Source organism: Procambarus clarkii, chromosome 83 (assembly GCF_040958095.1).
Source record: "Procambarus clarkii isolate CNS0578487 chromosome 83, FALCON_Pclarkii_2.0, whole genome shotgun sequence".
In the NCBI taxonomy this organism is placed as follows: Eukaryota; Metazoa; Arthropoda; class Malacostraca; order Decapoda; family Cambaridae; genus Procambarus; species Procambarus clarkii.
The window spans coordinates 14,995,513-15,020,345 of NC_091232.1; the positions used below are offsets into that span (position 1 = coordinate 14,995,513).

General features: G+C 40.1%; 1 long non-coding RNA gene across 2 annotated transcripts; it reads right to left on the reverse strand.

Moving 5' to 3' along the window:
* Positions 1 to 4,995: 4,995 nt before the first annotated feature.
* LOC123768875 (uncharacterized) lies at positions 4,996 to 23,866 on the reverse strand. Of its 2 annotated transcripts, XR_011225409.1 has the most exons (6): positions 23,852 to 23,866; positions 21,965 to 22,153; positions 17,908 to 18,070; positions 14,050 to 14,213; positions 12,706 to 12,804; positions 4,996 to 5,086 (listed from the first exon to the last, which is right to left on the reverse strand). It is a non-coding gene; the product is annotated as an uncharacterized lncRNA (long non-coding RNA). The 2 variants fall into 2 exon arrangements; XR_011225408.1 differs by lacking the exon at positions 23,852 to 23,866 and having other exon boundaries at positions 21,965 to 22,270.
* Between the last annotated feature and the right edge of the window lie 967 nt (positions 23,867 to 24,833).

Below are 24,833 nucleotides of genomic sequence, written 5' to 3' on the forward strand. Positions count from 1 at the left end.
TTCCTAGTAGTATTTCTAGTAGGATTTCTTGGGGATTCCTCGTAGGATTTCTAGTAGGATTCTTAGTAAGTTTTCTAGTAGGGTTTCTAGTAGGATTTCTAGGTGATTTCTAGTAGGATTCCTAGTAGTATTTTCGTAGGATTTCTTGGGTATTTCTAGTTGGTTTTCTAGTAGGATTCCTAGTATGATTTCTAGTATGATTTCCAGTAGGATTTCAAGGTGATTGCTAGTAGAATTTCTAGGCGATTTCTAGTAGGATTTCAAGAGGATTCATAGTAGGATTTCTAGTAGGATTCCTAGTAGGCTTTCTAGTAGGATTTCTAGGCGATTTATAGTAGGATTTCTAGGGGATTTCTAGGGGATTTCTAGAAGGATTCCTAGTAGTATTTCTGGTAGGATTTCTAGGGAATTCCTAGTATAATTTATGATAGAATTCCTAGTAGGTTTTCTATTTGGATTTCTAGGTGATTTCTATGATTTATAGTAGGATTTCTAGGTGATTTCTAGTAGGATTTCTTAGTGATTTCTAGTAGAATTTACAGTTGATTCCTAAGGGGATTTCTAATAGGAGTCCTAGTAGGATTCCTAGAACGATTTTCAGTAGGATTTCTAGTAGGATTTCTAGGTGATTTCTAGTAGGATTATAGGTGATTTCTAGTAGGATTTTTAGGTGATTTCAAGTTGGATTTCTAGTAGGATTTTTAGGTGATTTCTAGTAGGATTTCAAAGGAATTCCTTGTAGGATTCCTAGTACGATTTCTAGTAGGATTTCTAGTAGGATTTCTAGATGGATTTCTAGGGAATTTTTAGTAGGATTTCTAGTAGCATTGCTATATGATTTGTAGTAGGATTCCTGATAATATTTGTAGAAGGATTTGGAGGGGATTCCTAGTAGGATTTATAGTAGGATTCCTTGTAGGATTTCTAGTAGGATTTCAAAGTAATGTCTAGTAGGATTTGTAGGCGATTTCTAGTCGGATTTCTAAGTGATTTCAAGTAGGATTTCTAGGGAATTCCTAGTAGGATTTATAGTAGGATTCCTAGTAGGATTTATAGTAGGACTTCAAGTAGAATTTCTAGTAGGATTTCTAGGGATTTTCTAATAGGTGTTCTAGGTGATATCTAGTAGGATTCCTAGTAGTATTTCTAGTAAGATATCTAGGGGATTCCTAGTAGGATTTGTAGTAGGATTCATAGTAGGATTTATAGTAGGATTTCAAGTAGAATTTCTAGTAGGATTTCTAGTACGATTTCTAGGGATTTTCTAGTAGGTGTTTTAGGTGATATCTAGTAGGATTCCTAGTGGTATTTCTAGTAAGATATCTAGGGGATTCCTAGTAGGATTTGTAGTAGGATTCCTAGGTTATTTCTAGTAGGATTTCTAGATGATTTCTAGTAAGAATTCTAGGTGATTACTAGTAGTACTTCTAGGGGATTCCGATTAGGATTTCTAGTTGGATTCCTAATAGGATTTCTAGTCAAATTTCTAGGTGATTTCTAGAAGAATATCTAGAGTATTCATAGTAGGATTCCTAGTACGATTTCTAGTAGAATTTCTAGGTAATTTCAAGTAGGATGTCTAGTAGGATTTCTAGGTAATTTCAAGTAGGATTTCTAGTAGGATTTCTAAAGAATTCCTAGTCGGATTTCTAGTAGAATTCCTAGTAAGATTTCTAGTAGGATTTTAGGGGGTTTCTAGTAAAATTTATAGGGGATTTCTAGTAAGATTTCTAGGCGACTTCTAGCAGGATTTCTAGGCGATTTTTTTGTAGGATTTTGAGAGGATTCCTAGTAGGATTCTAGTAGGATTCCTAGTAGTATTTCTATTAGAATTTATAGTAGGATTTCGAGGTAACTTCTAGTAGGATTTATAGGTGATTTCAAGTAGGATTCCTAGTAGTTTTTCTAGTAGGATATCTAGTATAATTCCTAGTTGGATTTCTAGGTGAGTAAGTAAGTAATTATCAAAAGAAGGCACGAAACCGGTAGGCTATGTAGCACCATCAAATGTGCGGAATAATCAGATGGCGCTAAATATCACCAAGGATGCCAATACGAGAACAAAAACGCATAAGGCGAACGTTCGTCTCAGGAACTTGTACACCTGTTGATTGACGGTTGAGAGTCGGGACCAAAGAACCAAAGTTCAACCCCTGCAAGCACAAATTAGGTGAGTACAACTAGGTGAATACAGCTGAGGGGCTGGACCAAACAGCTGAAGCTCAATTCCCTACGCATAACTAGGCGAGTCCAAAGGAATTACCGTTTGTCCTGGCGCCATCTATGTTTTGACAGCAGTACTACTAATGTTCCCACGTTATGTGATAATCCCTATACGGGTGTTACGGTCAGTTGCTCTTCTATATATGTTTATGGACAACGTAGGTGATTTGAGGCAATTTGCGGCCAGAGTGAAATAGTATCCACGCGGTGAGTGATGGAGGAGGATATATACTGCTGTGTACTCGACCAGCGGGTGAGAGGTAAGTTATATCGAACAATTATGGGGAATAGATGGGTTATTTTAAGCGTAGAATGTCAGGTAACCGGTAACTACGCAGATGGGGTAGTGTTATTTTTAAGTCTTTATTTACTAAAGTGGAACATTACATTATGCCTTTAGCTGAACAAGTCTACTGGTGGGGGAAGTAGACGGGTTTTATGAAAGTATTTTACCTAAATATTTGTATTTGGTTAACTAGTTCAGCCGTTACCAGGGAGGGTGTTCCTTTAATCTTATCTAAAAATTCTAGCCGGACAAAGTGATTAAATAAATTGAATAGAACGAAGTGGTTTGCCAGGGTGCTTAACATTTAGTTTAGTTCACTTACTATGCAGCCCATGCTTAAAGAATGCAAGTTTATCATATTGAATTTACCGTAGTTTTACTGCATTTAATATACCGTTTTTACCCTATTTAATTATGTCGGGTAAAGGCCGGTCGTGGAAAGTTCCTAATATAGCAAGTTTTAAAAGAAAAGTTTGAGTTAACTTTAACGCTTAAGTTAGTGACCAATTAGCTTAGTCTATTGTGAGGAAAGTTACTAGAATCTAACATTGCACGTGCCATTTCTCTACTTTTTGAGAAACATGACTAGATACATGAATCGCATAGTTTTATTACTAAATGTTCATGGATTAGGTTGCATAGTTGAGGAAATGGTGATAAGGTTTGTGATTTTGTGTACCTTGACTACAGCAGATTTTGATAGTGGCGCAAAATTGATAGGGGCTTGGATCATTGGGAATGCTGACTGAAGTTGATTAGGTTATGGCTATACCAGAGGAAATTAGTATAAATGGGGTTAAGTTGGGAGAAGTGTTGTAAGTAGTGCCTAAAAGCTCTCCTTGGACCTCGGTTATTCGCAAGATTATGGTTTAGACTGCAATAGTTGCAGAATTGGCAAATAAAAAATACCGATGCCCTATATAGTTTTGAAATGGTTAAGACTACCAGATGCAGTTTAATGCTGACAAATGTAAGGTTTGGGGGCTAGGTAAAGATGAGATAGATGGTGTAGATTGTTAAGAGTATTACATTTTTTGCAGGTGGTAAATTCTCCCCGAGCTGGCACTGCTCTCCAGCCTGGGATGTTGATTGATTAGTCTTCAACTGCCTCCCAACATGGTAGTGAGGTCCTGAGCTGACATGCAGTGAGGAACGTGGAAAGCTTCGTGAATTGGCACATGGTACGCCTCCCTTTCAAACCAGCAGCTGGCACAAATGTTCCAGCTAACATCAGAATAGTGGATGAAGCCCACACTAAAATGTAAGTGGTACAGTAAATGGACACCCCCCCCCCCTCCCTTTTGACACTGAACAGTTGGGAGGAAGCATTAAATGTTTGTTAAATAAGCTTTAATCTATAAATGTATAACACTGTTAAGGGTCATCATGAGTCAAAGTTAATGGCAGGAAAAGTTTTGTTCTAAGTGATGGTATTTTTCCCTTGAAAGTAAAAAAAAATATTCAATGTTTACTTTAGCTTGGTTTTAAATTTATATAGTTTTCCAGAATGTGGTTTGGAAAGTCCAGAAGTCCCTCTGTCAGTTGGAAGAGTCTTAGTCAGTTGGAATTGCTTCAACATAATCAGGCGAGTTGTAGTAAAGGTTAATCTGAATAGATTTGCATAAAAGTAAAAAAAATAGTAATAACTTAAACAATATAGCATTGGCTAAAGATAAATGTAAATTGCCAATGAAGTGCAGTTGTGGATAGTTTCTCAAATGACATTTACTGAAACGTGGCAAATTGATGCCATATATATTTATATTGCTAAATTAGATCTTTACTACTGCTACTAGAATATGTAGGAAAGGTAAATTCCTTAGATTTTTTCCATCTGAATTTGTAAAGCAAGATTGGCTTTAAATCTGAAATAATTTGTTGAAATATTTTTCAGGTGAAAGTGATTATGCATGGACTGGCTTGGAGTGAGGCTCCTTTACTCTGCAAAAGGAAATCTACAGTGGGTGAGTTTGAATTTGATGTTTTAGCTATATCAATGACCTAATCTTAATTCTCTTATCTAGTCCATTTATAGGTGTGTGTAACCATGTCCTACTGTTACAACCCACAGGGGATGATGCAGTTTGTACTGATCCTACCCCATTTCATAAAAGGGGACCAGGCAGTCTTGCAGATTTCCCTGGCTTGGCTTTTTCAGAGCTTTGCTCTACTACCCATCTAATAGATGGACTAGATTTGCATAGGTTTAGGGACCCTTAACAATGGTTACATTGTTAATTTGCACAGGGCTTGTTTGCTGAATGGGTGGATGCATCTAAAACTTTAGTGCCTGGCATGCATTGTACAGTGCTTTGAGTAAAGCATATGTACAATGTGTTTATGGCACTAAAGTGGTGGATGTAATGCACCCATTCAGGGAACAAGCTCTGCTCTAAAACCAGAGGAAGGGATAGGCCTATCTTAAAAGATAGGCTGTTAGGATTTTGTGGGCTTATTATTAGGCATTGGTGATAATAAAAGTAGTGTCCCTGTTTAATGTTTATTTTTCTTTTACAGGTGATTGTCTCTGGAGTTGTCTTTGATCTTCTGTTCATTTAGGAGCATCTGTCCCACAACCTGAAACAGTAATAAATATTAGATGTATTATAAATACTATATGTAAAACTTATTAAATAAAACATTTTTAATGAAACTACTTTATACCTTATCCTGAAATTATGCTGGAAATTATTGTTTACTACTATTGATGCAATGTTTAAACATCTGAAATTTTTTTACTTTGAAAATAAATACTTGGTAAAATTTACACCTATTTGTAACTTGTTACAAATGTGCATGCAAAATGCATTGAAAAGATGTAAAAGTGGGCTACCTATACAATTTACATACTAACACATTGCAAATTAGTCTGAAATATTAAAGTGGAAGAAACTTTAGTCAATATTTTAGTTTTCATATTTGAAAGTAAATTTAAAGCTATGCAACAGCTAAGCTTTGTACAAATTATGATTAAATTAACTAAAGATCATTGTTAAATTTACAAAACATTAGAAAAGTTACACTGAAGCATCTATACAACATGGTTTTCAAAGTCTTTGATTAAATTTAAGTTACCAAAGCTCTTAAGATTTGTCTGCCAAACTCTTCAGATATTCTGAAATATTTTACCTAGATTAAAACCATCATTGTTTGAAAGGGGCAAAACATTACTGTCAATTAGTTTGACCTAACATCTGCAAGGTCCTGAAGGAATGGAATTTTTTTTTGTAAAACTGTTTGCTAAAAACAAACCCTGCCTAATGAACCTGCTCATTTTTTTAAAAATGGTAATTGCAACATTACCAAAGGCCATTGTTTTAATAGCCAAAGTAACAAATGAAAGACAAAGAAGCAACAAACAGGTACATGGCAGAAAGGACAAAAGAATGGTTACGAGGACCCTTTCATTTGTTAAAGAAATGACTGTGGGAAAAATGCTGTCATACCACAAGGGGTCTTAACCCTTGTCATATACATCACTGACATTAATCTAAATATTACCAACCACAAAAATTGCTGATAACATGTTATAAAGAATATAATATTGAGGCCTTAATGCAGATCTCTAACTCGACAAATAGTAACAAGACTGGCAATTTCTTAATATAAAACAGAAAAAAATCCAAGACCTTGCACATGAGCCAGAACAATCCATATCACAACTACCACATTAAAATGAAACAACAATGAAGGTAAGGTAATTACCAAAAGAAGGCACCAAACCGGGAAGGCCATGTCGCACCATCAAAGTGCGAAATAATCAGAGGGCGCTAAATATCACCAAGAATGCCAATACGAGAACAAAAACGCATAAGGCGAACGATATCAAAAGTATCCGATTCACCTAGATTTCTATCGAGGGACGGTCGGAAAGCAAGACACACGCTCGTCCTGGAAGTCAGGACATTCAACAAGGATATGCACAACTGTAAGAGGGACAATGCAATTCGGACAATAAGGAGCAGGGCGGCGCTCCATTAAGTGACCGTGGGTTAAGCGGGTATGACCAACCCACAGCCGTGCCAAAGCAGTGTCCCACCGCCGGTTACGGTGGTAGGAGGAAGGCCACGGGGACACACTAAGTTTGAGAGTACGCAGCTTGTTACCAACCACAGAGGACCAACAACCCTGCCAACGGGGAAGAATGAATAACAGGATAAAAGTCGGAATAAGGAATACCTTTACGGGAGATGGGACAAGAACGGATAGCTTCCTTAGCGGCAGCATCCGCACGCTCATTGAAACACCAATATGGCTGGGAACCCAGCAAAACTCTACTGATTTAAATTTACTAGAAATAAGAAACAGCCAATGTTGAATCTCAATGACCACCGGATGGACAGGATTAAAGGACCCTAGAGCCGTGAGGGCACTACGAGAATCAACTACAACCACAAAGGAGGAATGAGAATGAGAAAGCAAGAGACAAAGAGCATAGAGAATAGCATAAAGTCCTGCCGTAAAGACGCTAGCCTCCGAAGGGAGGCGACACGTGTAAGTACGGTCAGGAAAAACAACAGAGTAGCCCACACCATCCGCAGACTTAGACCCATCAGGGAAGATGGAAATAGAGTGGGAGTGCGAAGAAAAGTGCTCAAGGAAGAGGCTTTTCAGAATTGTAGGAGGGGTAAAGGCTTTAGTAATACAAGTCAAGGACGTACAAAACTTGGGAAGGGGGACTCTCCACGGAGGTAATGAAGGAACAATACGAGGAGAAACATTAGAAATATGAACAGAAAGAGAATCCTGTAAGCGAGATAACTGGACAGAAAGTGGGAGACAATGAAGAGGAACAGGAACCACAGGAGGAGGAAAAGTCAATGCACGACAGAGGCGAGAGGAAGGATGTTGGAAGGACCGCGCAAGATAGCGAAGACGGTAGCGATCCCGGCAGTCCTGAAGAGAGAGAAAGCCAGTGTCAACGTACAAACTAAGGGCGGGAGTCGAACGAAAGGCACCAGAGCCGAGACGCAACCCAGTATGGTGCAAAGCATCAAGACGGCGAAGAGTAGAAGGAGAAGCAGAAGAGTATGCAGGGCAACCATAATCGAGTTTAGACAGGACGAGAGAGGAGTGCAAATAGAGGAGCGTGCGCCTATCCGCTCCCCAAGAAGTATGGGACAAAACCTTAAGGAGGTTAAGGGCCTTAGAGCATTCAACTCGGAGGCAAGAGATATGGGCTGACCAAGACAAACGAGTGTCAAAGACTAACCCCAAAAGCTTCGCGGAATCCCTGTACACAATGAGATGACCATAAAGCAACAACAATGAAGTAAAGGTCCTTTCAGTAAGAATCTATCATTCACTGAAAGTTGCTGCAGTTAAAAATAAAAGAAAATACAAGTCCCTAGAAATAAACAAGCAACCTTTTTGACTAAGGAAAAGAAGGTAGTTATTCTACTGTATAAATCTAAGTATTCACTTAGATAACTGTATCCAAGCATAAAGGTCCCCCCCCCCTTCCCTTTCAGAAAAACATCTACTTTCGAAAAAGTTTAACATTGGCCAACAAAAATGATTCCAGAACTAAATTGCCTAATACCAGGAACAACTGAGAGCCATGACAAACACTGCAACCCTCTCCTACCCCCAAGTCTTATGCTATTTATGATCCAAGGTAATTTGAGATACTGGTACTATACTGTACTTCCTACAGACGAGTCTAGTGAGAGGGTGATCTCCTGGAGATTAAATTGAAGCACGATACAGGTGTCAACGAACATCAGTCAGCCCACTTGTCAGCACAGTGGATAACTAATGACATCATAATCTGCAGTGTTGTATGCCTCCCTGTGGCCATTTAAATCAATAAAACACAGGGTTGTGGCAATGTTTACAGCATAAGGGAAGGTATAGAGGAATCCTGGAATGCCATGTAATGTGTAGTCCTTGAATGTGCTTTAGGCAACCAAATTGAATAACAACATTTCTGGTGTTCGGCTATATAATCCGAGTTTCTCATTCGGTATAATGTTTTAAACCTAAATAGGAATTCACTTTAAAGGTCAATTTATTTGGAAAGTGCTAACCAGATTCCAAATTACTGAGCTCTGAAAGTACTACGAGGCAAGTTTAACCGAATGAGTGTTTGCCTATCCATACCCCCATGAGGTATGTGACAACACTGAATAAAGAAAGGGTCTTTGAGCATTCACCGTGCAGGTATTTGACATGACCAATATAGCCAAGTGTTAAAGATCATTCTAAGCAGTTCTGCACAATCCATATACTATCAATTAATATAATTGTACAATGGTGCTTGGTGGATGATATTTCCTATTACAACTCATTGGACATCTGTTTGTATTAGACATTTTAAACCTACAAATGGTAGCCCTAGATATCGCACTACAGTATTAATTACAAGATGAACAATGTAAAATCAATACCACAACAGCAAAGGATGACGGCTTTTCAACAACCGACAAACACGCAGGTCTAACACCAGCCATCCCGAGAGAGGACGTCCCAAGCATGTACACCCCACAACTTTACATCACCTTTGCTACCTCACGCGAGCACGCAACAGCATGAAGATGCCATACTCCCAAACCAACTCCATGCACTTTGAGGCTTTAACAACTCAACATTTAAAAAGTTGATTTAAAAAATCAAACACCTGAATTTTTCCCTAATTAAATTTACTAGGGAAATGCACACCAAGCCATGAAACTTAAAATGAAGATGAACAAACTACACACAACTGTCACCAAACTTCCACATACCACCCCCCTCTCACTCCTGCCCTCCCTCCTTAGGTGCTCTGATTGGCTGAGCACCTGAGCCACCACCACTCACCTCTTGTTGTGAGAGCCTAAAGCATGTTTGGTTGCACTTTAAAAGTTCCCGAGTGTACTCGCCTAATTGTGAGTACCGCCTGCCCGGTTCACCATTTTGTTTTTCAATCTACCTCAATTTACCCCTTTACAGTCAAATATTATGCAAAATTCTGTTTAAGACTTGTCCCTTCTTAACTTAAATAACTGCTTTGGCCATCTGCAATCTTTCTAGGTGGGTAAAAATGACTCTTGAGGCCAGAAAGGACTTATCAGACGGCGATCATAACAATACGGTACACACACAAAATCACAACCTGATATACACCAAGCAGAAAATCCACTGGAGCTGTGAGGCGACGTAAACCCTTGCCCAAGGCACTGGCAGCTGCATACTCTACCACAGGATATTACTGACTTTGTAAAAGTCTTACAACCGGATTTCCCCATAAATCACAGCAAGTTTTGAGGCCCCTCCTTGAGTCAACGTCTTACGTAAGACCTACAAGCACTCAGGTGAAGGCTGAAGCCGTTCAACACCATACGCCCCAACTTCAAATACACAGTTGAGAGGCGGGACCAAAACGTGATTTTCTGTGTGTGCCTGAAGTTGGGGCATACGGTCTTGCTTCACCCTTCACTTTACCCTTCACCGGCGTACTTCAGGGGTTTTATTTAATACTTGGACTGGCTTCAGTAGGGCCTCCAGACTTTCTGTGGCTTCACAAGTGTCACGTGAATCCCCTGCATAGCAGTGGAACTGCCTTTTCCCTTCACCTTCAATGCCTCTGCACTGGAAGTATACATCTACACCAGCCCAGAAGAGTCATCAGTCCTGCCACCTCTCCATACCCCCCAGGGCCTGGCACGGCCTGGTACGACTCAGAGGCAAGCCGGGCGCCACTGCTAACTGGCAGTTTGTCCCCACAAACAAGCAGTTAGCCGCCTTCAACTGACAGTGGTACAGCTCAACACAAAGGCACCGCCAGCCACAACGAGCAGTTTGCTAGTTGACCAGATGTCCACCTCGTGTTGACACTGGATGAGTCATCACCGCCGGACTATATAAAGAGCGCTGCCTCCCTGGAGAGGCAATCTCTCCCTTAGTGCTCTAGGATCACCTTGGTGTCTCTAACCCGTCGTCCACTTCCAGCCAACATCGTGTGACTGATGCCATGGTGGTATGTTAGCTGTCTTCAGAACACCAGTATATCTTCATACTTTTATTCATTGCTTATAGTTTATTTTTTGCATTTAAGGTCATACTAACTTGTTCACCTTTGCATTACATGATAGTCAAGTATTGTCATGTGTTATTTTTGTTCATTACTATTTCAGTAAATTGTTTAATTATTTATTTGATAATTTTCATTTGTTTCCACCTGCAACTTACACACTGCAAGGCCAATAGCAGCATTTCTTTAATTTATGTGAGGGAGAGCCATACCATCTTGGTTCAGTATAGCTGTGATACCATAACCCGTCACACAAGATATCCAGTTGTAAGACTTTTACCATCAGTGGTGGTAGAGTATGCAACTGGCAATGCCTTTGTTACAGGTTCGCTTCATCTCACAGCCCCAGTGGATTTTCTCACACATTTGAATACATGAAACAACTTTATTTGATACATTCCAAACCAAAAGTACTGTACAGTACAGTAATTATCAAACCATCAAATGTGTGGGATAATCATAGTGCGCTAAATATCACTAACGTCGCCAATACAAGAACAAAAACGCATACGGCGAACAATATCAAAGGTATTGAATTTACCAAGAATTTTATCGAGGGACAATCGACAGTGAGGGATGGTCGGGAAGCAAGACACGTAAGTCCTGGAAGTCAGGACATGTAGAGACAACGGTTTGGACAATAAGAAGCAGGGCAGCGCTCCATTAAGTGCCCGTGAGTTAAACGTGTATGACCGATAGACAACCTCGCCAGAGCCGTTTCCCACCACCGGTTACGGTGGTAGGAGGAAGGCCACGGGAACACACTACTCTTAAGAGCACGCAGTTTGTTACCAGTAACAGAAGACCAACAACCCTGACAATGGGCAAGAATGGGGAAATGAATAACTGGGTAAAAGTCATAATAAGGAATACCTTTACGGGAGATGGGACAGGTGCGGACAGCTTCCTTAGCGGCAGTGTCCGCACGCTCATTTAAGAACGCACCAATATGGGTGGGAATCCAGCGAAATTCCACTGTCTTAAATCTACTGGAGATAAGAAACAGCCAATGTTGAATTTCAACTACCAAAGGATGGACTGGATTAAAGGATTCTAGAGCCATGAGGGCACTGCAAGTGTCAACTACAAACACAGAGGAGGATTGACAGCGAGAAAAGAGTTGATGAAGAGCATAGAGAATAGCATAAAGTTCTGCCATGAAGATGCTAGTCTCCGAAGGCAGGAGACACAAAGGTGCAGTCAGGAAAAACAACAGAGTAGCCTACACCGTCTGCAGACTTAAGACCCATTGGTGAAGACGGAAATAGAGTGGAAGTGTGAAGAAAAGTGTTCAAGGAAAAGGTGATTTAGAACTGTAGGAGGGGTAAAAGTTTTAGTCATGTGGGTCAAGGCTTACAGAATTTAGGAACGGGGACCCCTCCATAGGGGCAAAGACGGAATGACACGAGGGGAAATATTGGTAACGCAAACTGAAAGAGCATTTTGTAAGAGAGACAACCGTACAGAAAGAGATAGGTGGTGAAGGGGAACAGGAACCACAGGATGGGTAAAGGTCAAGGCATGACATAAGCAAGAGTGAGGGTGCTGTAAGGACCGTGCAAGGTGGAGAAGACAGTAGCGATCATGGCGATCCTGTAGAAACAGGACGCCAGTTTCAACATACAGGCTTAGGGTAGGTGTCGAAGGAAAGGTACCAGAGCTGAGCCGTAACCCAGTATGATGCAGTGTGTCCAGATGGTGAAGGGTAGAAGGAGAAGCAGACGAGTAAACAGGGCCATAATCGAGTTTAGACAGAACGAGAGAGGAATGTAAAGAGAGGAGCAGTGTCGATTAGCTCCCCAAGAAGTATGGGACATGACCTAAAGTTAGTTAAGGGCCTTAGAGCATTCAACTCGGACGTAAAAAATATGGGGCGACAAAGACAAACGAGTGTCAAAGATTAGCCCTAAAAGCTTTAGCAGATTCTTTGTACAAAAGGGGATGACCCCTGTTACCTAACAGTAAATAGGTATCTGGGAGTTAGCTGTTACAGGCTGCTTCCTAGGGGGTGCGTGTGTGGGAGAAAAAAAAATTTAGTAGTTAACCACTGAACTGCTCTGTCTCCAAATAACACCCTGGTGCACAAGAAATAAATTCTTTCCAAAAATTTTTTTTCTCTTCTTATATTGTTAAAATGCAGTCTGATCACGGGGAAACTAAACAAAAAATATTGTATGTGACTTACTTTAGCTGCGATGGAGCTGGGAAGTTGAGCAAATTATGGGCGCTGAGCGTTGGAGCGATGGGGGTCTGTCGGCCCCGCCACCCCGTGCGACGGCAGTTGCTGTGAATAAAATGTTGCGCAATTAATTTGAAGTTTCTCATTCATTTCTTCTTTTTTTTTGCTGTAATATTATTTAAAAGTGTGTAATTTGTAGAATTTATATAATTCAAAGTATAGAACATCGCTATGCTCAAAATTATGGGCCTCATATATGCGACATATTCTACAATCAAACAGTGTTTTTGCTGTTATTACACTATATAAACACATTGTATATACCCATCTACGTATGTATTCACCATAACGATCCACTATGTTGGTATGGAGAGCCCAAAAATCATGAGTGAGCTGCCACACCCTGCCAGTCCTCCCTCCCTCCTCCAACACATTACTCGCCAACATTCCTCCTCCCAAAATGCTGTTATTGTGTTTATTACACTATTTACACACGTTATGTATAAGTATGTACATGTTTTATTCATGTACATATGTACATACTTGCCATCTCCTCACCTCTCTCTCTTGCCTACTTAATGCTCTTGCTTCCCTCATCTCATCACAATCGACTTTATAATGGTCCAGGACGGATCGAAATGTCGTCGTCTATTCAATTTACAGTGTGTGGTTTGGTCAACAATGAAATCTTCATGCAAGATCTTATAAAGAAAACCCTAGAACGAGTTTTGCAGATACGAAAGAGTTTAAGGTGAGTAGGGGATGGTTTGAGAAATTTTGAAAAAAGACGTGGTATTCATAGTGTTGTGAGGCATGGTGAGGGTGCCAGCTCAGACAAAGTAGAGGCTGAAAGATTTGTTCGTGATTTTAAAGATTATGTAGATACTGTATTGATGGATATATTCCACAACAAGTGTTTAATTGTGAGGAGACATGGCTATTCTGGAAAAAATTGCCGAAGAGGACATACATTACCCAAGAGGAGACGTCACTGCCCGGACACAAGCTAACTTGGGCTAACTTGTGTCAGGATAGGCTAACTCTTGTGCTGTGTGGCGATTTGAAAATTAAACCCTTGCTCGTGTATCATTCCGAAAATCCAAGAGTTTTAAAAAATATATAACTTGCAGAAAAACTGTGATGTAGAGTGGTTTGCCCTGCCATCAAAAAATATCTGCAAGAGAAAAGTTTGACACTAAAGGGCCTGCTTCTCGACAATGCTCCTGCTCATCCTCCAGACTTGGAGGATGCATTGTTGGGGCCACTTTTTTTTTTTTAGGGATATTCCTGCATGGGCCCTAAGTTTCTGGCTAATGAACCAATGACATGAAGGAGGAGTTTTCAACCTACCTTGTGTTAGGTGTGCAGGGGTCAATAGGCTGAACATAATGTCAGGAGCAAAGGGGGGCGTTTGCCTCTTCAAACACAATTGTGACCATCTTCATCTCTTCGAACTATCCTAAATGCTCTCTTCACCTGTCTGACCAAATTGGGTGTCCAGACCACCTTTGAATCTGAAATTGTAAAATTAATAGTGATTTCAGAATATTCAGTCCATTGATACTAACAAAATTATATACAGTATACTGTAATTGAAATTTTACAGAATGATAAAGGCAATTTAGTAACTGTTAAAATGCACATGGGGGAAATACATGAAAATAGGTTAATATGGTTTGTAAGGTTGATGGGAAATGTTTATTACTTTTATGATTTAAAAGATGTATAGCCCTGATACTCCATCCTGGGTGCATTCCACCAGGTAATGACCACAGCAAAAGTTTTCCACAAGGCTCTATTGTCACACAAACTTTTCACATTTTCAAACTTGATTCATCTTTTTCCCCCTCGTTCCAGGGGTTTTCTTTAAAAGGTCTTCATGCAAATGCCTTGGTTTCTCACAAATGATGGCCTCTGAAATGCTATCACCTGCTAAATCTTTGTTGTGTATCCAAATTAATAAAAACTTTTCAACATCCTCAAGTGTTTGTGTTCTTTATTTCGGGATTGTTGATATGCCTTTTGCCACTTTAACGCTCATAATGTCCTTTTTCTTAGCAAGTATAGTGCATATTGTTGACATAGATTTGTTGTACTGCCTAGCTAGTTCAAAAACCTGTGCACCATTTTGACGTTTATGAATGCTCTCTTGTTTTTCCTCTATGGTCATTCTCACATGTGTTTTCTTGGCTTGAACCTTACCACTAGCTTTCTTGGGACTCATGGCAAGATATATAATAACAAATTTTATGTTCAAATAGCCAAAAATCCCAAAACAAATGTAATGCTTTATAAAGAATTCAGGCGCGATAGTTACTAGGCAGGAGACACTGGTAAACTGAGGTGCGATCACCATGCCACCACGCACTAGGTCAGCCCATACGCATATCAACAAACTCATTTCCCGAGGCAAAGTTTGTAATCCGATTCAAATTTTTCGAAGAAATTAGGCTCGTAACCCGAAAAGTTCATAAATATTCATTCGTAAGTCGAGGTGACACTATATATAAGTAAAAAATTAAAATTTTGTAGATACACTGTGCTGTATTGATGGATACATTCCACAACAAGTGTTTAATTGTGAGGAGACATAGGTATTCTGGAAAAAATTGCCGAAGAGGACATACATTACCCAAGAGGAGACGTCACTGCCCGGACACAAGCTAACTTGGGCTAACTTGTGTCAGGATAGGCTAACTCTTGTGCTGTGTGGCGATTTGAAAAATAAACCCTTGCTCGTGTATCATTCCGAAAATCCAAGAGTTTTAAAAAATATATAACGTGCAGAAAAACTGTGATGTGGAGTGGTTTGCCCTGCCATCAAAAAATATCTGCAAGAGAAAAGTTTGACACTCAAGGTCCTGCTTCTCGACAATGCTCCTGCTCATCCTCCAGACTTGGAGGATGCATTGTTGGGGCCACTTTTTTTTTTTTTAGGGATATTCCTACATGAGCCCTGAGTTTCTGGCTAATGTACCAATGACATGAAGCAACCCATCCTCCGAATTGACAGTACGATTTAATACTAAGTGTAATAAGTACACTTTCTTACTGTCATAAACAGTGCATAATTGCACTTAGGGGGCTGTTACATTTACCCAACCCCCTCCCCCGATTTAATTCTCCTCGTTTTCTGTTAAGACACTCAGAATTTTAGGACGAAGATTTCATCTTCAATTGGCTATACACAAGTTTTAAATATCAGGAATTTCTTTTTCAGGTTTATTAAACAATATAGATTTTATGCAAAATTTTAAAATATCCTGAGTTAATTTACAATTTATTGATATATTTTAGTTTTGTTTTATTAGTTTTATAAAACTGTAATATCAATATAGCTATAAGTTAAGTACTAATTGTAATTAGGAAGCAATAAAATTATTATCTTCAAAAACTAAGACGGTTAGGTGAGGTTGTGGTTTTCTATTCAGTTTTTCAGGTAAACTCAAATATTCACAATATACTGTAACCCCGCGATTATCCGGGATTCAAACATCCGGAAAACGCCCTTATACAGCCAAAATCGTGATCGGATAAAGTTATCACAATATCCGGCCAAAATGGCCACAGGAACCGGATAAAAGCTGGTTTGGCCGGATGAATATTCGGCCATACCGTATTAATCCCGTCTGTGACTCTAGACGCATGGTGGAGGAAGGAGTGGGGTGGGTGGGTGGTGTCGGGAGGGTGGGAGGGGTGCGTCGGGAGGGTGGGAGGGGTGCGTCGGAAGGGACCACCTAGGTACAGGAATTACCATTAATTTTAGAACACTTAATCATAGCCAAAAACAAATGAAATAAGTACTAGTAATTATGTAATAACAAATAAATAAGTTTCCTAAAATTAATGTGCACAGGCTGAAGTTTCCTTAAAAAATATTGTGAGTTTTTTTCCTCCTGGCAGCCTATGTAATGCGCTATAGCTGCCCCACCCCAAGTGGACCTGTCCAACACTGGTCAACACATGTGCATCCGTCCCTCATGTTACACACAGTGCTGCACCATTAGTGAAATATTTTTTTAAATAACGTTTTTTATTTTCATAGTAACTTTGAACATTTTTGGCCAAGATTATGTCTGGTAGCAGCATCAATCCTTCTGGAGGTGTTAAGAGGAAGAAAGTTGTCCTAACAATTAAAGACAAGTTACTGTTATGCACCTCAACCAGTGCGGCGTCACAGTGTTGCTCCATTAGTGAAATATTTTTTTAAATAACTTTTTTATTTTCATAGTAACTTTGAACATTTTTGGCCAAGACTATGTCTGGTAGAAGCATCAATCATTCTGGAGGTGTTAAGAGGAAGAAGGTTGTCCTAGCAATTAAAGACAAGTTATGTGTTGTTCAACCAGTGAGGCGTCACAGGCAGCCAAATGCTTTCAACAAGTGAGGTGCCACAGGCAAGCCAAGCGCCTTTAACAAGTGATGCGCAAGCAAGCAAGCGCCTTCAACAAGTGAGGCGTCACAAGCAAGCCAAATGCCTTCAACAAGTGAGGCTTCACAGGCAAGCCAAGCGCCTTCAACAAGTGAGGCGCAAGCCAAGCGCCTTCAACAAGTGAGGCGCAAGCCAAGCGCCTTCAACAAGTGAGGCGTCACAGGCAAGCCAAGCGCCTTCAACAAATGAGGGCATGCAAGCGCTTCAACAAGTGAGGCACATGCAAGCGCCTTCAACAAGCGAGGCCTCACAGGCAACCCAAATGCCTTCAACCAGTGAGGCTTCAGCAGCTGGCAGTCAAAACTAACTTTGCTTAATGAACTGTACAGTAATTTTAAGTGTTAATTTTAGTGTTGTGTTAGTATAAGTTACGTAAATTGTTAAGAATTCTTAACTTCAAGATGTGTGGCATCAATCAAGAAGACGAACACCAACAAGGTAAGTTGAGGCTTCTAGTTGAATATTTAATAATTATATGTGGCAAGGCAATTCAAATTATGTTGTTTGTAGTATAAAAGTAGTTGGAAATTGTCACTTTTGGACTCGTAGGTGAAAAAGTACCATTATCCGAGAAATGTGATAATCCGGCTGGGGGTCCTTCCCATATATTCCGGATGATCGAGTGGAGACAGTATTTGACAGTACGATTTAATACTAAGTGAAAATAAGTACAATTCCTAACTGCTATGAATAGTACATAATTGCACTTAATTGTCTTCTTACATTTACCACCCCATTTTTGGAGGACGGGCTGCATGAAGGAGTTTTCAACCTACCTTGTGTTAGGTGTGCAGAGGTCAATGGTTGAACATAATGTCAGGAGCAAAGGGGGGCGTTTGCCTCTTCGAACACAATTGCGACCATCTTCATCTCTTCGAACTATCCTAAATGCTCTCTTCACCTGTCTGACCAAATTGGGTGTCCAGACCACCTTTGAATCTGAAATTGTAAAATTAATAGCAATTTCAGAATATTCAGTCCATTTATATTAACAAAATTATACATACAGTACTGTAATTGAAATTTTACAGAATGATAAAGGCAATTTAGCAACTTTGTTAAAATGCACATGGGGGAAATACATGAAAATAGGTTAATATTGTTTGTAAGGTTGATGGGAAATGTTTATTACTTTTATGATTTAAAAGATGTATAGCCCTAATACTCCATCCTGGGTGCATTCCACCAGGTAATGACCACAGCAAAAGTTTTCCACGAGGCTCTATTGTCACACAAACTTTTCACATTTTCAAACTTGATTCATCTTTCCCCCCCCCTCGTTCCAGGGGTTTTCTTTAAATGGTCTTCATGCAAATGCCTTGGTTTCTCACAAATGATGGCCTCTGAAATGCTATCACCTGCTAACTCCTTGTTGTGTATCCAAATTAATAAAAACTTTTTAACATCCTCAAGTGTTTGTGTTCTTTGTTTCGGGATTGTTGATATGCCTTTTGCCACTTTAATGCTCATAATGTCCTTTTTCTTAGCAAGTACAGTGCATATTGTTGACATAGATTTGTTGTACTGCCTAGCTAGTTCAACAACCTGTGCACCATTTTGATGTTTATGAATGCTCTCTTGTTTTTCCTCTATGGTCATTCTCACATGTGTTTTCTTGGCTTGAACCTTACCACTAGCTTTCTTGGGACTCATGGCAAGATATATCATAACAAATTTTATGTTCAAATAGCCAAAAATCCCAAAACAAATGTAATGCTTTACAAAGAATTCAGGCGCGATACTTACTAGGCAGGAGACACTGGTAAACTGAGGCGCGATCACCATGCCACCACGCGCTAGGTCAGCCCATACGTATATCAACAAACTCCTTTCCCGAGGCAAAGTTTGTAACCCGATTAAAATTTTTCGAAGAAATTAGGCTCGTAACCCGAAAAGTTCATAAATATTCATTCGTAAGCCGAGGTGTCACTATATATAACTAAAAAATTAAACTCAGGATTACTTTCAACCCCCACCCCTTTTGCTCTACTCCATCGCCACCTACCTTCACCCCCCTCTATGATGTACTCTTCCATAAGACACCTACCTTTGCCCCCCTCTTCCCCTCTACTCCTCCATCATCACCTACCTTCACACCCCCTCCCTTCTCCTCCTCCATCGTCACCTTCCTTTCACCCTCCTCTATGATGTACTCTTCCATAGACACCTACGTTCACTGCATATAATGCTCCCCTCTACTCCTCTATCGTCACCTACTTTCACCCCCCCCCTTCCGCTCTACTCCTCCAGGGTCGCAGACAATTTCACGAGCGTGAGAACTACGAGTTCTCTAACCACTCTCACACTCCTACTCTCTCACCAGTGAGGGGGAGGGAAGGAGGGAGGAAATGAAGGAAGAAAGGTGGGGGAGAGAGAATAGGCAGGGGGGAGGAGGGCCTAGATACATTTCTTCCATATAGATAGGTAGACTGAGGGAGAGCTGCTTGCCAAGAGCCCTATCAGACAGGCTTCCTATTCCTCAACCCTCCCTAATATGCCACATCCTGGTCAGGACAACTTGCTCGATTGTTATTCTTGGTGTGACTCGAGAACTGACCTCGAGGCGGGGCATGGGCATGGATTATCTCCCTGGGGCACGCACCTCCCTGCCCCAGCTCTCTCTCTCTCTCACATAATCTATCAAGGGTCTAACATGAGGTCATTGTGACTACCAGAAGTGTATATGTCCTAGGCTGGCCACCTGTCTGGACCATTCAAATGTATAAACACGTACAGTGGTACCTCGGAATGCGAGTGTCCCTGTATGCGAGTTTTTCGGAAGACGAGCAGGATTTCCTCAGAAAATATGTCTCGGAAGGCGAGGGTTACCTCGGAACGCGAGTTTGTTGATACGTGTACAGGCCGACTGGCGCGTGGTGGCATGGCGATCGCGCCTCAGTTTACCAGTGTCTCGTGTCCAGTGACTATCCCACCTGAATTCTTCACAAGGATTTACAGTTTTTTATCGTTTTTTTGGCCATTTGAGCATAAAAGTTGTCATTATATATCTTGCCATGGGTCTCAAGAAAGCCATTGGTAAGGTTCAACCTAAGAAAATAGCTGTGAGTAGAGGCAGAAGAGGATGTCCCTTCTTGATTAAGAAAATGTGTGAAGTATGGGAAGAACTGCAAAGTTTTGTTGAAAAAACTCACCCAGATAAAGCTGTAGCAGGCCGTTGCATTGACCTTTTAAATGATAATGTGATGTCTTACTACAGACAAGTGTTAAAATGTAGGGAAAAACAAGTGTCATTAGACAAATTCTTAGTTAAACAAGCAAGTCCTAGTGGTATGCAGGCAAAATGTGCCAGAGTGTGCATACCAGTGAAGTCCTCACTGCCTGATGTGATAATGGAAGGGGACTTCCCTTCCAAACAGTAACTCCTCTCTTCCTCCCACCTCCTCACCATCTTCCATACGCCTACAGCATTCAACAGCAAGGTAAGTAATAACTTGAACATAGTTTTGTAGGTTTATTTAGATGAATTAGGTATAAAAATTTAGTTTGATGTGGGGTTTTTGGGGTAGTCAGGAACGGATTAATTCATTTCCCTTTATTTCTTATGGGGAAATTAGCTTCGGAATGCGAGTTTTCGGAATACGAGGCGTCTCCAGGAACCAATTAAACTCTTAAACTGAGGTATGCCTGTAATTAGTCTATTAAAATTATATATAATGCTACAATTATAAATTAATTTGTTCGTGGTCATTCGTTTATCAGTATTTTAATATGAGGTATATATACGCATGTATGTATACGTTGACGTACACATATATGATTATGTGTATGGAATGATTATGATTATGTGTAATCATATATGATTATATCTAATGGAATGCATTAGTAAGTGATGTGGTGGAGGCTGACTCCATACACAGGTTCAAGTGTAGATATGATAGAGCCCAATAGGCTCAGAAGCCTGTACACCTGTTGATTGACGGTTGAGAGGTGGAACTAAAGAGCCAGAGCTCAACCCCAGCAAGCACAATTAGGCGAGTATATGAACGAATGCACACGTACACTTTCAAATGAATTTCATAGTTTAAATAGTTTAAATAATAGAATAGTTTAAACACATTATGGTACTGATTTTGACATGCTGATGTCTGGAAGGGAGAGGGGGTGTGGGGGGTTATTGTCTGAGGTGAAGGACCAGAGGAGGGGGTCAGTGGAAGGATGGTGGCTGGAGGGATGCCATTGTTCTAATGGTTATGAAAACAATTATTGATGGCAGGAATTCAGTGAGTGTGTACTTCACCCGCACCATCACCATACTGTGCCCTGCTACAACCTCCCCCCCCACTCCACCCATGCTGTGCGGGGCGTATTACACATTATGGGATAACCGACTGTCTGTCCATTCCTGTCTGCTCGTTATGCTGCCCTTCCTTTTGAAAATTGTCTGCTTTATCGACTTCCTTCAAGACCACACGTTAGCCTCTTATCACGCCCTCTTACCACTCTCAGGGAGCCGGCTCTTCTATACAATAGTTACCACTCAGTCCCCAAGGTGAAAGAGTGTCCGGGCATATGACTTGTTACGTGTACTTATTTGCGATTCGTTTGGGCTGTCACGTGTGGTGATTAGTGTTGGGTAAGGCTAGGCCAGGTCAGGTCAGACTAGGCCAGGTCAGACTAGGCTAGGTAAGGCTAGGCCAGGTCAGACTAGGCTAGGTAAGGCTAGGCCAGGTCAGGTCTGGCCAGGTCAGGTCTGGCCAGGTCAGGTCTGGCCAGGTCAGGTCTGGCCAGGTCAGGTCTGGTCAGGTCTGGCTAGGCCAGGTCAGGCCAGGCCAGGCTAGGCAGGGTGAGAGAAGTAAAGCGGCAGGTACTTACGTTTTTGAGAAAGTAGCGGCGGTAGTATATTGTTGATTTAGATTCGACGACATCCTGAAGCTAGTAGGTGGCGGCCTCATCGCTCTCGAACTTCTTGTTGTTGTAGGGGATACGAGGCACACCCAATATCCCCCTTACATTGATCACATCGCACACTAATATTTTTACTATTTCGGACACCAGATTTGTCTGTTTCGTATATGTATAATTGTTCAATATTAAAACCACAATAGAATGCTCTAAGTACTTTCGTATATTAATACATCTTCAGAAGGAATGGTTCGCTCTGCAGATGTATTAATATAAGAAAGTACTAAAGGAAATTCCTGTTTCAATTCTTCCTCCGTGGTCTGACACTCTTATTATATATTGTATATACTGAATTATATATACTATGCTTATATAATATATACTGAAATATTGTTACATTTAACGTATGAAACAAAGTATATATCTGTATTTTTAATAAAATATAAAACATTAATATTTATCAACGTATCTCTGTGAATTACATAATTTATCAGTATTGTACAGCCTGTGATCTCCACCTGGCTGGCCACTGATACCTAAGTAGCTTTTTTTTTTACCAGACCACACACTAGAAATTGAAGGGACGACGACGTTTCGACTTGAGAATGGTCCAGGACGGACCGAAACGTCGTCGTCCCTTCAATTTCTAGTGTGTGGTCTGGTCAACATACTTCAGCCACGTTATTGTGACTCATCGCCTGCCTAAGTAGCTTTCATGTGTCCGGACACCGGCGATAGGATTGTATTATTTAACTTTAAAGAGAGAGATATTTCTTGAAATGTTGTCACATTAACGTCTACATCTTCCTTCCTTCTGACATATAGATTTTAAGGTTAATTAGCATATATGGAAATAAATTACACAATTTATAGGCTGGTGTGAAGGGCTTCACACTCTTAGAGCAAGCCATCAAGAAACTGTACAGTATCAAATGCATATATCTTCGCTTTCACTTCAGTTATATTTATGACAAGTATTTAAAGTGTAGCTTATATTTCTGCCTTTCTGTTGACATAGAAAACTTTCGTTTATTACATTATCTAGATAAAATTAGCATTGATCTTCAAAAGGTTGTAGTTGTAACTTCCATTATAAACCTTCCTTGGTTTAAGTAACGAGTTGAAGTAAGAAGTTGTAACCTTCCATTATAAACAACATTATTATTGCAAACAGTAGGAGTTTCAAAGTCTCATTTGTATGGATACCTTCTCATATAGGTGTTGTCCAGCATGATGACACAAACAAGGCAGCTAAAACTGAATGTGATAAGCCTGAAGTTGAGTGGGATATGGGCATTCCAATCTCCTCTGTCAAAGCCGCAATATTTTAGGAAATTAGGGAAGACAGAAGAGCAGTCACTGACACACAAAAGCCAGAAAGCAAGAGTATAAAGAGCTATGACATGTTTATGTGCCTCTGTAACCTTTTCCACTACCGCCCACAAGATGATATATGGGGTGCATAATTAATGAACTAAACTAAGTAAACATGTTTAGAATCGAGAATTATATGAACGGACAACATAAAACTTCCACTAGTGTCACAATGACAGTGTGACATTGTAATTGCCAGAATTAGGCTAGGATATCGATATGTATTGCAGGTGGCTGCAGGTAATGAATAGCCCCCAATGTTGAATATTCCAATTGTAAACTATGTGAACAAGAGCTGGGACATACTCACCAACACTATATCTGTGATTGCCCTGTTATAAGTGACTTCAGACCAAATGGTATAAGGTACTTTGAACTCTGTAATTACTTCATACACTTAGGAATATTGGAAGATATTCTTATGCTGTACCCGGATTTTGCTAACGGAGGCTAATAGATCAGCCTTATATTTTATGTTCTCACCTGATTGTTACCTTGAGGTAGGCCCGTAAGTGGTAGTCCTCTTGAACCATTAACAGTATCAATAGATGATACTGGAGATCTGTGGAGGTGCGACTGGACCCTGCGTGACGGGAGATGTATCCCTTGTTTCTTGTGATTGATTGGTGAGGATTAAGCCACCCAAAAGGTAGCACGGGCATGAATAGCCCGTAAGTGGTGTTCTTGTTAGTCACAGTTGATTTTTTTTTATTGAGGCTGGTATTTTATCCCCTGATTCCATGTATAACTAACCATCCTGTGAGATGGGAATATTTAATGAACTTATAGCTAGTTTTTTATATACACTGTGTAATCTTTCATATAGAATAGGGTAGCAGCACATTACTGTGTATACCTAAGCTTGTTAATAATAAAAAAAAAAAAGTTAGTTTCTATCGATAGGGAGAGCGATGGTTCAAAAATCCTTCTTTAAAATATGAATATCTTTCCTATCTCACTAAGATCTAATCTCTGTGATTAAAATGCAAAATTGACTTTGTCACTGCCTTTTTGATAACGTATACAATCATAAGCTTATTTGTGAATCTCTATTAAACAGTAAATCAGAGAGCGTGTAAGGTTCCGTGTTCCATGTCCGAAGAAACAGGGAGATTTTACATAAATACAGTACATGATAGTTTAAGTAGCGAACGCATACCAACAAATAACGATTAGTATCTATAACAAAAATATTGTTCTATGGAGTTGATTTAACTTCCAACCATGTATTTTTAAATAATCTTTAACGTTTTCTGGCTAGTTATGTTAGATTTGAATGCTAATCCTGATCTCAAAAGCTTCATAGAAGGTTGTAACAGAACCCATGAGCATCACACCAGAAATAAATACAGTTTTGATATTCCTAGAGTACGACTTAATCAAACCAGAAATGCTCTACAAATCAAGGGGCCCAGAATGTGGAATGACCTTCCCAACCATGTTAAAGACAGTACCTCTCTCAAAC